Here is an 11,084-nt window from a genome sequence, read left to right as displayed (position 1 = left end):
TCTCCACTTTGGCTGTTATTATGCGCCTCTTGTTAATGAGCAGGCTTAGGGCATTCAGGATTTCCTTAATTAGTGTTTCCTCCTTCCGGAGTATTCTGTCTTTGGACTTTTATAGGTCGTTAACAGCCTTGCAAAGTCTGACACTGTAACAGGCAACTGGGTTTCTTTACTGGAAAGGAGAAGGGGGAGGCTGAGGGGCAGATGGAAGCTGCTTCAGGTCAAGGGGGGGCTCTTGCTCACCAAAGGCCATAAACTCACCATTTTCTGTCCCAAGGGGACAAACACAACCCACGCGGCTACATGGGACTGAGGAGATTTGGTATCTGCATTCCTTTTAAAATGGAGAGACCTGGAAATTGGTCTCCAAAGACAGCAAAGTAATGTTTCATTCACTGCTCTTGGGGGCTTCCTATTTTCTGAGGTCAGCGTGTGCAGTTGCTTTCCTGGAAGGCACGTTTTCCTCAGCCTCAAGGCCTCTCCAGCTGAGGTGGCTGAGGGAAGGACTGGAGTGAGGGGATGAAGTCCTGGTTGACAACACCACCTTTCTTTTCATACTTCAGCACTTGACACACTGGCACGCTTCATAAAACAGGTGGCAGGCACGGTGGGGCCAAAGTGCTGATTCAGTCATGCCACTTGCCTTTCATCTTGAGCTTGAACTGTTGAACAGACATGCTTAACAAGATGGAGGAGTTTATCTCCTGAAGTCACTGTGCGGAACCATATTCATCTCCCAGGACGCTGTAGGTGAACCATTTTCTAGTTATAGAGTATTAATAATTTGCCCAGTGGGCTTAAGAACTATTGATATGGTCATTAATAACAACAAAATTTATTGATACATTTTTTTGAAAAAAGCAAGCTTAGGACAGGCGCGGTGGCTCACGCCTATAATCCCAGCACTTTGGAAGGCCGAGCTAGGTGAATCATGAGGTCAGTTCGAGACCAGCCTGGCCAACATGGTAAAACCCTGTCTCTACTAGAAATACAAAAAATTAGCTGGGCATGGTGGCGGGTGCCTGTAATCCCAGCTACTTGGGAGGCTGAAGCAGGAGAATCGCTTGAACCCAGGAGGTGGAGGTTGCAGTGAGCTGAGATTGTGCCACTGCACTCCAGCCCTGGTTAAGAGTGAGAGACGCCATCTCAAAAAAAAAAGAAAAAAACAAGCTTATAAAACATAGTATCTTGTCTGCGATTCCATTTTTGTGGAAAACAATCTACTATGGAAAGAATAGGTTAGAAGGTTTTAAAATATCAACATTGAATGGTGGAGTAACGTTTTTAAATTTTTAGTTATTTATTGACTTTGGTAATTCTGAAAATTTTCTGCAACAAACATATTTTATATTTGAAATAAATAATAAAAGTAACCCCCCGGATATTTCTGGTAAATCCAACCCCAGCTTAGCTTAAAATTGTCTCCCAGATTCAGACAAAAATATCTTGAGGTCAGTGGCTAATTTCTGCTTTTATGCCTTCTTCAATTCAGCCCTACTGCCCCGAAAGCCCAGGGAGTTGAAGCTAAAGATAAATTATTAGGCTGGGTGTGGTGGCTCACGCCTGTAATCCCAGCATTTTAGGAGGCCAAGGTGGGTGGATCACCTGAGGTCAGGAGTTCGAGACCAGCGTGGCCAACATGGTAAAACTCCATCTCTACTAAATATACAAAAATTAGCCAGGGCATGGTGGTGGGCGCCTGTAATCCCAGCTACTCCGGACACTGAGGCAGGAGAGTCACTTGAACCCCAGAGGCAGAGGTTGCAGTGAACGAGATCGCGCCACTGCACTCCAGCCTGGGCGACAGAGCAAGACTCCGTTTCAAAACCAAAAAAGGGAAATCATTGTTCACCATTTGTATTTGACTCAGTGGCCCCCTTTTCCCTCTAGACCTAGCTTCTCCTATAATGAGAGCTGTCACAGAAGGGCACGGGGCAGGAGTGGTGGCTGTCTTTCCAAAGCCATAAAATGTTTGTTTTCCCTTTGCCTCTGCTTTACCCTGAGAGGCTGGGATTAGCAACACTGTACAGTTCTGAGTGGGTCTGTTTATCAAAATGTGCTGTTTAAACCCAGGTTAAGGCAACCAGGATTTTGAGTATGGAAGCAGCCCTGTCTCCCAGCCTTTCTGGTCTGTCTGCTCCTCAGCTGGAGCCAGGAACAAGCAGGACCCTAGGGGAAGCCTCTCTTTATGAGGCTTCCGCTACTAAATCTCTTCAGCTTCCTCAGCTGGAAGCCTGAAGCGAAGTCTGGACAGTCTTGGCATCACCTCACCTTGAGCAAGGGGAGGGGTTCATTTAAAAAAAAAAAAAAAAGCCTCTAGACAATCAGGAGGATGACAACAGGTCATTTGGGAGTAAAACACTTTTTAGTGATGAAGCCTGAAAAGGGATTTTGAAACCCCAGACAGTAGTTGCTTATGCGATGGGGAGAAACAGCCCTCAGGCCACCAGGGACATTGCTCCTGGGGATGTTTTCTGAGCCTCCCTTTTGCTCCTGGTTGCAAAACACAGTGGTCTGTGCAAGAGCCCTCCAAGCCGCTGCCTGTGCGCCTGGTCCTGCATCCCTGCTGCTGCTTCTGAGGAGACTATGTCCACCCTAAGGAAGGCTTGGGTGAGGAGGAGGGCTGGTGAAGTGGGGCATCTTCCTGTCCTTTGGAAAAGGACGACAGAGGGGACCTGCCCTTAGCTCACTGTTAACAGAAAAAGATCTCGGGAGAGGCTTCTCAGTTCTACTGGTGAAAGCTGTCAGGCTTGGCACATGGAGAAGGAAAGCAGCAGGAGGAGGAGGAGGAGGGGAGGGCAGCTGGAGGAGGAGGAGGAGAAGGAGGAGGAGGAAGAGGAGAAGGAGGAGGGAGAGGAGAAGGAAGAAGAAGAGAGGGCAGCCGTGTGCTTTAGTACCACTGAACTTGCCCCTGGTGAGGCAGGTGAGAGCCCAGCACCCCAGCAGTCTGGGACCAGGGCAGAAGCTGCATAGTCCAGAAGGCACCATGGCCTGTTTGTTCCTGGAACAGGGCAGCGCATAGCTGGTGCTAATAAATACTTCAATGAACACCCAGCCTCTGGTGGGCAGTCAGCAAATGAAGGAGTCTTGGACAGCAGCAGTTAAGAACTAAGTTAACTCCTAGTTAAGACTAGAGTTGGTGGATCTGAGTTCACATCTCAGCTCTGCCACCAAGAGCTGTGTGGCCTTGAGCAAAGGGGAATCAAATACCCACTACACAGGGTGGTTAGGGAGACTAAGAAAGTTCACAGTTGGCCAGGTGTGGTGGCTCACGCCTGTAATCCTAGCACTTTGGGAGGCCAAGGCAGGCGGATCATGAGGTCAAGAGATCGAGACCATCCTGGCCAACATGGTGAAACCTCATCTTTACTAAAATACAAAAATTAGCTGGGCATGGTGGCCTGTGCCTGTAGTCCCAGGCTGAGGCAGGAGAATCGCTTGAACCCAGGAGGCAGAGGTTGCGGTGAGCCGAGGCCACTGCACTCCAGCCTGGTGACAGACTGAGACTCTGTCTCAAAAAAAAAAAAAAGAAAGTTCACAGTGCAGAGCAGGAACTGGTAAACAGTGGATAGTCAAGAAATGAACAAAAGCTTCAAACAATAACTGGGCAGCATGAGAGACCTCTGAGGGTGATGGAACCATTCTGTGTGTTGATCGTGGTGGAGGGGACACAACTCCATACCTTTGCCAAAATCCATTGAACTGTATGCAATAAAGAGTGAATTGCACTTTTTTTTTTTTTTTTTGAGACGGAGTCTGGCTCTGTTGCCCAGGCTGGAGTGCAGTGGCACCATCTCAGCTCACTGCAAGCTCCGCCTCCCGGGTTCACGCCGTTCTCCTGCCTCAGCCTCCCGAGTAGCTGGGACTACAGGCACCCACCACTGCGCCCGGCTAATTTTTTGTATTTTTTAGTAGAGACGGGGTTTCACCGTGTTAGCCAGGATGGTCTCGATCTCCTGACCTCGTGATCTGCCCGCCTCAGCCTCCCAAAGCGCTGGGATTACAGCCTTGAGCCACCGCGCCTGGCCCTGAATTGTACTTTTTTAAACTTTTAAAAAATTGGTTGTCTCAAAGATTCCTTCTGGTTTTGACATTGTATGGATTTCTTCACCTATAAGATAGAGTTGTAGTTGGAAAGAAACGATGTAATTGATATGATTCTGCATTTTGGTGGAAAGAAAAAGGGTCTGTATGGTATAGTTTCATTTGTTCACTCTAGCATCCTCTTATCAGCCTGCTTTTGGTTCCTTCAGGACTTACCCAGGGAGTGGTCGAGGATGGCCACTCAGGACCTCATTTGGTGTCCAGGGGCAGTGAGCTCTCAGAGGTACAACATCCTTTATGGTAGCCCCTGGTCCCACATGGCTATTATGACTTGAAATGTGGCTGCCTTAATGAGGGAAGTTAACTTTTAATTTTATAATCTTAATTAACTTACATTTAAATTTAGAAACCAAATCAGTGTAAAAGATTTTCCTACTAAATATAACTGTATTGTTTTGGTAGAACTACTTCTTAATTTTATTTATTTTATTGTTAATTTTTTTTCCTGAGATGTAATTCACATACCATAAAATTCACCATTTTGTTATTCATTTTTTAAATTTTTGAGACAGGGTCTTGCTCTGTCACCCAGGCTGCAGTGCAGCGGCACCATCACAGCTGACTGCAGCTTCAAACTCCCCAGCTCAAGGGATCCTCCCACCTCAGCCTCCTGAGGCGCTGGGACCACAGGTGTGAGCCACCACACCTGGCCAATTTTTAAAAAAACTTTTAGTAAGACAAGATATCACTATGTTGCCCAGGCTGCTCTCGAACTCCTGGGCTCAAGTAATCCTCCTGCCTTAGCCCCTCAAAGTGTTGCAATAATAAGTGTGAGCCACCATCCCGGGCTTTTTTTTTTTTTTTTTTTTTTTTTTTTTTTTTTTACAATTCACCATTTTAAAGTGTTACAGCTCAGTGGTTTTAGTATATTCACAAGGTTATGCAACCATCACCACTGTCTAATTCCAGAACATTTTATCACCCCTCCCCCCAAACAAAACCCGTATCTGTCAACCGTCTGAATTCTTCCCTAACCCCTAGCCTCAGGCAAACACTAGTCCACTGTCTGTCTCTATGGATCTGCCTATGCTGGACATTTTATATAGATGCAATCACTTAATATGTGTCTTTTGTGTCTGGCTCTTTTCAGTTAGTCTATGTTTTCGAGGTTCAACCATGATGTACTCCTTCTATGGCTGAATAATATTTCATTGTATGACTGTACCAGGTTTTGTTCATTCATCAGCTGATGGACATTTGGGTGTTTCCATTTTTTTTGGCTACTAGCCCTTGAAAATATAGCATTCAAATGAGATGTGTTGTAAGGGTAAATCAAACTTATAGAAAAAATAATAAAAATACCTCAATAATTTATTTATATTCAATACATTTTGAAATAAGTTTTTTTGTTTGTTTTTTTGAGACAGAGTTTCGCTCTTATTGCCCAGGCTGGAGAGTAACGGCACAGTCTCAGCTCACCACAACCTCTGCCTCCCAGGTTCAAGCGATTCTCCTGCCTCAGCCTCCCGAGTAGCTGGGATTACAGGAGTGTGTCACCACGTCCAGCTAATTTTGTATTTTTAGTAGAGACAAGGTTTCTCCATGTTGGTCAGGCTGGTCTCCAACTCCCAACCTCAGGTGATCCGCCCACCTCGGCCTCCTAAAGTGCTGGGATTACAAGTGTGAGCCACCACGCCTGGCCCAAAATAAGATTGTTTGTATATGGAGTTCAGTAAAATATACCATCAAAAAAAACAAGCCTAGAAACAAAGCAGAGGAGGTGTGACTGTGGGGGAGGGACGGCAGGGACCTTCCTCCTCGGGTCTCTTTGTTCAACTTCCTGCACTCAATGGTGGACTTAGAATGAGGGGCGAGGGAGGGCCTGGGAGGAGCAGCCACTTTTGGAGTCACTATGCCTTGGCACTTAGGGGAGCTGCAGAAAGCACAAGTCCAGGCAGGAGTTGGTAGATTTCCCCCTGGGAGGGGACTCAGGGCTGGATTAACTGGACAAAAGGAGTAACTGGAGTGGCCAGTGACAACACTGCCTTCTCCTGGCACCTGGCCTGGGCCAGGCTGCGGAGTTGCTCAAGGCACTTTTTGCTCAAGTACCTGCAAGCTCCTGTGCTCCTCTCCTTTGCGGGGGAGCAAAGGCAGCAACATGAGAGGCTTCATTGTCTCTGGGAAGCAGGGGCTAGAGCCCAGGCCCTGCTCTGTCACTATTTTGCTGTGTCCTTGGGCAAGTTCTTTCTGATTTCCTCATGGGTCAGATGACAGGACTGGATTAGATAATCTATAGGGTGTTTACAGCTTTAACATTTTAGAGTTTTGAAAATAGTCCTGAGTCAGACAGAGATGGGATCAAAGCCTGGCTTTATCCTACCAGCTGTGTAACTTCTCTGTGCCTTGTTTCTCTCTCTCTAAAATGGAGTAAATAATAAATAGTGACTTCACAGGGTTACTGTAAGGTTTAAATAAGGTAACTGTTGCCAACACTTGGTGCTTACTATTACCAAACACTGTCCTAAGCGCTTTGCGCAGATGAACTTATTTAATCCTCCCAGCAAACCCAAGTTCCTATAGTGAGAATGTGACAGAGAGGATTTTGGACCCAAGTAGTCCAGCTCCAGAACCCGCTTCCTCGTCCACCATGCTAACCTGCTTTCAGTACAGGTAGGAGGCTCTGTCCTCAATCAATGCTGGAGGGAGAGGGAGGCAGAATTCTATGACTGTTAAAATACTTCTGATGGAATCCTAGTATGTTCCCCGTTAAACAGATGGAGAAACCAAACTCAACAGGACGAAGTGATGAGCTCTGGACCACTGCCAAAATGGTTACAGAGCAAAACCCAGATACCCTGGCTCAGAGTTCCCCCAAGTATTTGGAACTGGAGTGGATCTCAAATTACACATGCAAATCTGTTGGCAGATAAGCAGCCCCAACCCAAGCTGATCTCAGAAAGTATCGCTTAGCTGATTAATATCTGAATATCAGGGCCGCGTTTCTGGACATGCCTTGGCCTTCCTCAGTGCATATTCTCTGAATTTCATCCAGGTACAATTCTTGGTTGTTAAGTGTTACACTTAGTAAGAATTGGCTGTCTAGGGTGCTTTTAAAATCACTCTTGGCTGCTGCTAAGATTCAGTTCAAATATTTCTTGAGTGTCTACTGTGAGCAGAGCATGTACTAGGCACTGGAAATATGCAGAGATGAAGGAACTACTTCCCGCCCTGCCCTCTGGGAGTTCTCAGTTGAATCAGGCAGACAGAAGAAATTCCCTTGCTCAAGAATAATTGTTTAAAGATGGACAAAAATGATAAAACTCAGTGTTTGTGACTGTGCAGGGAAACAGTCACTCTTATTCCCTGCTGGTGGGAAAGGAACATGGTCCAACCTTTCTAGAGGGCAGTTCGATAACAGTTATCAAAAGTCATAAAACTGTGCCTACCCTTATAACCCTGCAATTCCACTTCTTGAAATTGGCCCCAAGGAAATAATTATGGCTGGGCACATAGGTTTAGCCATAATTATGTTTGTGCAGCGTTGTGATAATGAAATACTGGATACACCCTTGTACGTCAATGGGGGACTGGTAAATTAGGCATGGGTCTTCCACACCAAGGTCATCAGAGAATATTTAATGCTACAGAGGTTCACATTGTTACCCAGTGGGGAGAAAAGGCAGGATACGAAAATGCCATCAGATAGTGTGGCAGCATTTTTTCAGTAAGAATATGCCTTTTCCAAAAATTAGCTGGGTGTGATGGTGGGTGCCCGTAATCCCAGCTACTTGGGAGGTTGAGACATGAGAATCGCTTGACCCTGGGAGGCGGAGGTTGCAGCGAGGCGAGATTGCACCACTGCACTCCAGCCTGGCAATGGAGCAAGACTCCATCTCAAAAAGACGAAAAAGAATATGTTTTCTACAGTAAGAGCTAACATCTGTAGTCATTTTTAGGCATTATTTCAACCCTGTAACAGATACTCTTTTTTAAAAATTTGTTTAATAAACTCTTAACTATCATAGGTGCTCTTTAAAATATTTCTTTTGTGGGAAGGCCAAGGCAGGCGGATCACCTGAGGTCAGGAGTTCAAGACCAGCCTGGCCAACATGGTGAAACCCCATCTCTACTACAAATATAAAATTTAGCCAGTGTAGTGGTCAGTGCCTGTAATCCAGCTACTCGGGAGGCTGAGGCAGGAGAATCGCTCAAACCCGGGAGGCAGAGGTTGCAGTGAGCTGAGATCACACCACTTCACTCCAGCCTAAGTGATAGAGTAAGACTCTGTCTCCAAAAAAAATAAATAAATAGCCAGGCGCAGTGGCTCACACCTGTAATCCCAGCACTTTGGGAGGCTGAGGTGGGTGATCACCTGAGGTCGGGAGTTTGAGACCAGCCCGACCAACATGGTGAAATCCCGTCTCTCCTAAAATACAAAAATTAGCCGGGTGTAGTGGCGGGTGCTTGTAATCTCAGCTACTTGGGAGGCTGAGGCGGGAGAATCGCTTAAAACCAGGAGGCGGAGGTTGCAGTGAGCTGAGATTGCGCCACTGCACTCCAGCCTGGGCAACAAGAGTGAGATTCTGTCTCAAAAAAATAAATAAATAAAAATATAAATAAATAAATAAATATTATTTTTAGAGACAGGTCTCACTGTTGCCCAGGCTGGAGGCAGTGGCTATTTGGAGGTGTGACCATAGCGCACTATACCCTTCAAGTCCTAGGATCAAGTGTTTCTCCTGCCTCAGCCTCTCAAGTAGCTGAGACCACCAGTGTGGACCCAGCCTCATAGGCGCTCTTTTTATTCTCATTTTACAGTTGAGAAAGTTGAGGCTCTCAGAGTGTAAGAGACTAGCCCACATGTTATAGCTGGGATTGAAGTTTGGCTCTGAGAGCCTGTGCGGTTAACTCGGATGTAACTGCTTTCCTATAGGCAAAGAAAACCACACAGGAGAATAAAGGTGGTTCTCTTGGGATGGCGAATTATGAATATTTAATTTTTTCTTCATTATAATTATCTGCATTTTCACTGATTTTTTTTCCTCTCAATAAGCATTGGTTGTTTTTGTAATTAGAAGAAAAAGTTATTTTATTTCAAATAACATTGGCCTGTTGAACTCACAAATCACAAAAATGAAAAGCTTGAAATATAAGAGAGTTTATCCTTGGCAAGTCCTCTACCTGCCAGAGGGTTGTTTCAGATGGAGGACAGAAAACCCTGATGTCTGGTCTTCAGAACTCTAATGGAGGACCCTCATCCCCAGCCAGCCCCTCAAGCCAACTCCCAAAGGGCGAGTTTCCAACCGGCAGGTTCCCGTCTTCCCATCAGCCCTGAATTCCATAGCCCAGTCTTCGCCAGCATTTCAAAGCTGGGCACCCAGATCTCAGTGGCCCCATTCATCATGTGGGAAGCCTTCCCACCACCTCATTTCAGAGTGAGTGAGGCAGGAAAGCCCAAAGCAGGTGGCAAAGATTATTTAAAAACAAAGATTTTTTTTTTCCTCCAAATTAGCTAGGGATCCCTAGAGTCACTACCCACCAGGGAATTAACCCCTTTTTGTACTCACAGGGCTGAATGGCTATTGTGACAGCTGTTCATTATGAAACTGTCCATCACAACTGCTGTTAGAGAACTACCTGCTGGGTTTCTACCACCTGAGGAAAGGAAGGGGTGGGGAGAAGGCCAAAATACCGTTGTGGGGGGTGTGGAGGTGTAAGGGAGGACACGGAGGAGGGATACAGGTGGTTGTAATCATAGTAAAAGCAGCAAAATGTTAATAAACTGCAACGAATGTTTCCTGAGTACTTACACATGCTGAGGGGTTTATATGCATTATTTCATTGAATCTTCCCTTGAAACCCCATGAGGTAGGCACCGTTATTACACCAGTTTTGCAAGTGGGAGAGCAGTCAGGCTGAGTAAGGTTAAATAACTTGTTCAAGGTTATACAGCTGCTAAATGGAGCAGTTAGGATTATAAACTCAAGCCTTCCTCTTGCTAACCACCCACCTGGAGGCCTGGGGAGCCCCCAGAGAGCCTCTTCTCAGGGCGTGCTTCATATACACACTTTACACACATTTTCAATTTCAAGACTTGCTGTTTTCAAGTCTCTTGGCCAGAAAGATCTCACAAGATTTTTTTTGTTTTATTTTGTTTTTCCTAGATTTATGTGATGCCACTTTGGAGGTACTCAAGCTTGATGGCTTTGAGATCTGCCTGTCCTGGGTTTGTATCCTATTTCCAGCACTATACGTTGTTATGTTTCGGGCCTCAGTATTACCAGTGTAAATTAGAGACTGAAAATTAAACATACATGTCCTTAATCACACAGTAACCATAAAGTTTGGAAACACACTTATTTTGCCTGTATTTTAATGTAATCGAGTTATACCATTCACATTTGTTATGCATATTTTCCTCTTTTCAGATACAGAGTAGCTCATGAGATAGATCTGAACTCATGGGAGATATATATATATTTTTTATATTATAAAATTAAATATGTGTGTAAAGAACTTAGCATGCAGCTTGGCACATAATAGGTGCTTAATACATGAAAACTGCTGTTGTTTGTTGCTTTTGGGCCTTAACTCAATCTCACAAATGTTTGTTGAGTGTCTGTGTAAAGGCCCCAGAGGCAAGGTTTTATGTAGTGGGGAAGGCAAACAGACATATACGTAAATTATTCTCAAAGAAGGCAGTCTATGTTAAGTGAAGTGCTGCCAGTATAGACAAAGTGCACTGAGAGAATAAGGGATAAGGTAGTGAATTCTTGCCAGGGATATCTGGGTGCTAAGATTTTTATTTTTAGATTAAATTGACAACACAGAGAAATGTAGATCTTCAGTGTACAATTCAGTGAATTTTGGCAAATGTATTCACCCATGAAACTACCACTGGAATGAAGATCAAGAACATTGACATACCCTAAAAATCCCTTCTAATCAATCCTCACTCCCCAAAGGCAACCACAGTTCTGTTTTTTCCCCACAATAGTTTTGCCTGTTCTTAACCTTCATATAAATGGAATCATTCAGAATGC

The sequence above is a fragment of the Piliocolobus tephrosceles genome, chromosome 1, assembly GCF_002776525.5.
Source record: "Piliocolobus tephrosceles isolate RC106 chromosome 1, ASM277652v3, whole genome shotgun sequence".
NCBI classification, from domain to species: Eukaryota; Metazoa; Chordata; class Mammalia; order Primates; family Cercopithecidae; genus Piliocolobus; species Piliocolobus tephrosceles.
The sequence above is the reverse complement of the archived record's forward strand: the minus strand, read 5'-3'. Positions refer to the sequence as shown.